Genomic DNA, 6,607 nt, shown 5'->3' on the forward strand with positions numbered 1-6,607 from the left:
TGGAAAAGTGAAGTAGCTCCGTACGCATAGACCAATATTTCGTACGCATTGCTTCGGCAACACATACCTCCCAAACTGATGAAGATATCGGAATCATACAAAAACAAATAGCTAGCACACGTAATAGGCATTATATATGTATCACACTCACAGATCCCAGTATTCCGGACGAAATTCCGGAATTCTTATTCAAATTTCTGTCTCCCCATTAAATTGAAATAATTCAAAGTTTCTTGCTTTCACAACAATGCAAGCAAGCGGGAAAATAAAGAGATGTTTTCACAAATTTGTTTGGTTTCTTTCTTTCACTCTTAGCTAGGTCTTGCGCGCGCGTTGTGTGTGTGTTTGTCTGGGTATAACAAACGGTTCTGCGAACTCGAAATATTCTAACAACCGGTTCTCGCGAACCGGCTGAATAGCACCACTGCTTTTACATGACTAGAAAAGAACTACACATGTGCGGCACATTTCAATTTTAATAACTCTAAGCATTTATATGCAATTAAGATGGTTATTATTGCATTTATCTTACAAATTGTATTAACAATACTTTTCATTATGAGCCGAAGTCCTAGGATAGTAGTGATGCATATATATATATATATATATATATATATATATATATATATATATATATATATATATATATATATTATTTTAGCTCTTGATAAGATACAGAAATCTAGAATTAATTCAGATCTACATTTTTCTTTGATCTTCTAAGACGTTCCTGTTGTCTCAAATGTTTTTCTTTCTTTCTTCTTACAGTAATACCCATATACGAGTACGTATAAAAGGGATGCAAAGCAGAATTTGTTCTAAACATTTTAGTTGTATATGTGCATTTTGCAATCATTGTTATTCTCATCCAGAAATTAAACTTGTAACTAAGCTAAATGATACTGACAAAAAAAGGTTTATTAGCGAAAAAAAATCTGATCTTGTACTACACTACGCTAGTTAGACAGTTTAATGAATTAATCACAGCATTTACATACTTCTTTATAATGCTGACATCCCTCCAAAAGTAATTTTTAATATTTTCCTATACTTCTAGCTTACATACAGTGACATCACCAGGTCCTTTCAGAGGGAGCCTGTTTTTAGTCTTTCTTAGCTTTTAGTTAGTTAGATAATGACTTAGCGCCCCCTTCAACAACGAAGCTATATGAGACGTGGTGCTACAGCTTAACGTGAAATCCGAACCACATGAACTCTCACAGAAAATCGAACCTGGTTCTCTCGTGCCAAAGACTCATACGCTAACCATATACCATAGCCACGAGGGAGTTCTTCCGTAGCTGTTAGGATTCTTTTTTAAAATCATGCCTTTCGCGAAAAAATAAAACAGAGCTACTTCTCTAACATCACCTGTTGAGCAATTTCCCATGTTAGTATTTGTAGAAAGGATTTATCCAAATAACAGCGCACGCGTTTCGAATTGCACATTTAGCTACATCCACATTTTATAAGATCTCAAGGGACGCCAATAATTTACACAATTTTGGATTTTTATGTTCTTTGATTCAATTAAAATAAAGTTTTCTTAGTATTACAAAACTGCCCTATTTTCCAATTTATGAGACGCTTCGTTGTTCTAAAAAATTTGAATGGCTTTATACAACCAAATTTTTATTTGCATTTTACACAACCGTTTCTGCTTATTTGTTACGTCTGCTGCGGTCATTTTCACAAGTTAAGTAGCGACAGGTTAAAGTAAAATGGATTACTATGGGTTCAGAGAAGAATTTAAACAAACATACCAATCATGCACGTCAAGAAAGAAGAGAAACTTGACCGGCTTCAAAATTTTATCTTTAAAATAATACTAACTAGCAAAGAGGGATTTTTTTTTTCTTTCGGGTTAATGAAAACAAGTGACCCAACGTTCATTGCCAATGAGAGTAGTATTGAGGGAAGAATCGCAAAAAAAAAAAAAAAAAAAAAAAAAAAAAAAAAAAAAAAAATACAAATTTTAAAATGGATGAACACTTAGAAAATGCAAATAAACTACAATTTACAAAATTACATAATGGATGGTAACACAAGCACATAGCAATAATAATTTTTAAAGTGCAATTCCCATTCTTTTCGCGAAAAATGATCATGGCTGAGATGGGAACAACGCTTCCCAATGGAGCAAAAGAGCACACTTAGGCTTCTTTTGCGGGAAGTAAACTTCCCATTGCCCATTACACTTCTATATCTACTTTTGAAAATTCTTTTCATTTAGAAATTAATATTTCTTTAAAATAATCATCTATAGCAGGCATGTACAAGTTGAAACAAGGGGTGGGCTTACCAAAGAGGACTAACTGGCGTCGAGGGCCGTAAGAGGCGATGTGTTACATTTTCACAAGAATTGAATACAAGAATATAGAGAAACTCGTTCACCGTTCACTAATATCACAGGACGATAAAAACTGTTAATAACGATAACCAACATATTTACTTTAAAAGAAAAGCAGTAAAAAAAGAAAAGAAAAGGGAAAACTGGTCCTTCATATTCTGAACCAAGCCTCTCAACGTCCATATTCCAACGTGCAAGTTGTTTTCAAGGTTTTCCAGGGAAAAAAAAAAGTCAACACAGTTTAAAAGATTGCTACGAAATACATTTTCAATAACGGGTCAGGCAGACAAGATCAAAGGGTTCAGTAGGCCGGGATCAGCTGTTACAGATGGCTGATCTAGAATATACGCAGTATCTTCTCCATGGACTCCTAAACTTACTACTTCGAATTCAAGAACTGACAACAGTGTTCACCATAAATTGTAGAGCAGAAACATTTGCAACTGATTTTCCTTCTACTAATTTCTGGTGATGCCAACGAAGATAATTCCAACAGAACACCCAGGACAAATACTACCTGTGTTACAGAAGGTAATGCATCTTTCTTCTTGAAATTGTAATTGTATTTTTCTACTAAAATACTAATAGCAAAGAAATTATTTTATCTTATTTGCTACTCTTAATTTGTAAAATTATTAATTCCGTATGTTGTAATTAGCCAGCAAGCTATACGGTTAACGCTGTTTGCCGGAATGACAGCTGACAAGATGTGTCATGCATATTTCTCGTAACAAATTCCTGATTGAAAGCACGTGTATTGGATTTTTTTTTTTTTTTTTAAATACACATTCCATTAAAAGGTCTGGTCAGTCTGAGTCAAGCGAATGTGCATCCCAACCTCTATGCTACTTTAAATTTCTTGCATCAAAACTACAGTTCAATCTATTCATTCTTGACATTGTGGGATCTGTATGCACAAATGAGGCAATACTATATTTTTGAGAAGTAGTTTTGCGTTTTATTCACACTTTCAACCGTACAACAGTAATTTTAGTTTTTACTCACGCCAGCAAGATTAACAGTGTTCCAATATTTTGGTGAAATCATGTCTAGATATTTCGGACTTCGCTTATCCTTAGCACATATTATCTTAACTATTGATGTATTTGCCTGCAGTCAAGCGACTATGTTACAGTTATGGGATTATGTACTGGAATAATTTGAATTTTCTATCACTATCGAGTTTTCATGGAAGTACAACGAAATTTTAAATTCGGAATTATTGTCATCGTTCAGTAGGGTATCAATATGTTAGAGAAGTTGGATAATAATATGTTTGTTTATCCAGAATACATTTTTTTTTTTTTTTAAGATTTTTTTTTTCACAATCGGGAACGAGGTACTTTACGTTTGGGAAAGATTTTAACAATATGTAGCAAATTCTGCAAAATCTTTGCTCACCCCCCCCCCCCCCCCACTACCACCATATAATTATACAACTACATATCCTTTATTAATTTTCTTGAAAATAAGGACAGAATTTTTTTTAAAAAATAATAAAATTAATCCCCCTCCCTTCAAGAAAACAGCACAAAGACAAGTACTTTTTTTTTTTTATTACATTTCTTCCCGAGAAAATTGCTTCAATCTTTAGGGCCAGTCCTACGCACCAGAAACTAGGATACTTAAATCAATCCGTTACATTCACCAAGATATTGACGCAATAATCTAAAGTTTCAATCGGTTGGTGTGTACTCTGACACTAAGATGCAAGCCAGGGTACTTAATATGAGTACTGGGAAATAGTAAATGATCTCCTATCACCATAACTGTCATTAAGAATCAAATCAGAGCCTTCTTATTGTAGAAACACCATCTTATAAACTGAAGATGGAAATCAATAATTTGTAAATTTGTTTTGTTTTGCTTTTTTTCTTCTATCCACTTGTCAACTCTTGGAAACAAGCCGGAAAAGAATAACATTGTATTTACAAATATCAATTATGTTGTTTTGTCAAATGCACAACGTCATGTAATACTGTCTATACATTAATTTGTAAGAAACTATTACAACTCCCTGTTACATAACGCTTACAAACGTATTTCTCTCTGTTCGGGATGCATGCACGAAAGCATTTCCCATTATTTATTAAACCTTCCTTGCGCCTCGCTACTTGTTTGTTTGGAGAAATGAATCGTAACCTGGTTAAAATATAGCTAATTTAATTAACAAAATATTTAATATACACTAGTGGACACAGGTATGTACTGTATGTGAAATTCTCACTGAATGTTTGTATTGCACCACAATAGTTCGACACAAGACACATCCACTCACACGTTTCGACTGTCTAAAAAACACACACTCTCTGCTCTTCGTGGTGGCTCATGTTCACTTTCTACAAAAAAAGGGGGAGAAAAAGGCCACCCTCCGAGAGCGAAGGGAGTCAAGGACACTGACCATAGCCTGACATCTATTCTGTTACGTTATAGCTGTTCAGACTAAATATTTTGTAAAAGAAAAAAATACACTCAACATACACCGCTCACCTTGAAATATCCATATTTCAATACAAATCCCAGTATCGAATATCATAATATTGACAATTGATGAAATAAAATACTAAAGCTTACAGTACTACGCAAATAAGTGTTAGAATAAACATGCTAAATGATCAATTACTTGTCTTCAGATTGAACTGTTGATGACTCCCTTTTGTCGAAAGGCAATAGGGACAACTTCACTATCGGCCTCTTGTAGAGTCCGTCAGATGTTTTCACTGTTACCGTACGCACGAGACCATCTTTTCCTGAGTGAGTCTCAACGATCCTGCCAAGTTTCCACATTTGCGGGGTTGGTTGGTCTCGCGAAGGATCACCATGTCATTTGGTTTGAAGTTGGCAGTTTCTTTGAACCATTTTGGTCTTCGTTGAAGTTGCGATAATTACTCGGAAGACCACCGTCTCCAAAAGTACTGCGTTAATTGTTGAGTCAGTTGCCATCTTGTGAGACGATTCACCTTTGTACGTATGAAATCCGCTTGTGGCGGAGCTAACAATGAGTCGCCAGTTAAAAAATAGCCAGGTATGAGGGCCCTAAGATCACTAGGATCAGCTGACATGGGGGTTAGTGGTCGCGAATTAAGACATCCTTCCACCTGAACTAGTACAGTTAACATCTCTTCGTATGTGAGCACAGCATTCTTCAAAATGCGTTTCAGATGATTCTTCGACTTGATCTTGGATTCCCACAATCCCCCAAAATGAGGTGAGGCTGGAGTGTTGAAATGCCACTGGATTCCAAGTGAGCTCAAATAATCACTCGTTGAATTTGAAACTCCTGTCGGCATCACTATTGTCAAAAGATCCTTCAGCTCACGGTTTGCACCTACAAAGTTTGTTCCGCAATCACTGTATATGTCACTTGGCTTCCCTCTACGCGCCACGAAACGTTTAAGCGCAGCCAGAAAGGCTGAAGTAGATGCTTCGGTCACTAGTTCAATATGCACGGCCTTTGTACTGAAGCATACAAACAATGTAATATATCCCTTATATGTCTTGGCAGACTTCCCCCTTTGTGTTCTTCAACAATACTGGACCAGTGTAATCTACCCGACACTGGTTAAACGGTCTACTTGGAGTTATACGTCCAGCGGGCAACTGTCCCATGAGCTAGGTTGTATTAGCTCGAGAGAATCTGTGGCACGTTATACACTGTCGTACGATCTGGCGCACTACATCTCTTCCTCTTAGTATCCAGTACTTCTGTCGAAGAACTGACAGAGATAGCTGTGGACCAGCATGTAAATTTTCTACATGTTCGTCACGCACAATGAGTTCGGTTAAACTATGTTTCCGTGGCAGTAGAATAGGATGCTTCTCGTCAAAGTCTAATTGTGCCCTTTGCAGCGTTCCTCCTACCCTAAGCAGACCTTTATTTTTACGAATGGGTGCAGACAAAATAATTTACTTTATGCTGGTACGTCACTGTTTTCCTTAAGACATTTCAGCTCTAGAGAAAATTCCTCCTCTTGTATCAACCGAATCCAGCAAGACAATGCTTCCTCTAACTCACTCGCCATCAAGGGTCCTCCTTGAATTATTTATAAATCGTTTGCACCAGGCTGTCACACGGTTTAATCTTGCTACCGAAGAGTAGTTTGAAAGAAGGCTAACATCTGCCATGGCGTGCATTGTAGCAACCGACGTCTTTTGTTCAACAATCACTGCATCTGAGGTCTCATCGTCAACCTCAACAGTGGCACTGTTTCTGCTGCTAACCACTCTGGACCTGTCCACTACAATCGATGATTGATC

Source organism: Thermobia domestica, chromosome 10 (genome assembly GCF_964235325.1).
Source record: "Thermobia domestica chromosome 10, izTheDome1.hap1.1, whole genome shotgun sequence".
Classification (NCBI taxonomy): Eukaryota; Metazoa; Arthropoda; class Insecta; order Zygentoma; family Lepismatidae; genus Thermobia; species Thermobia domestica.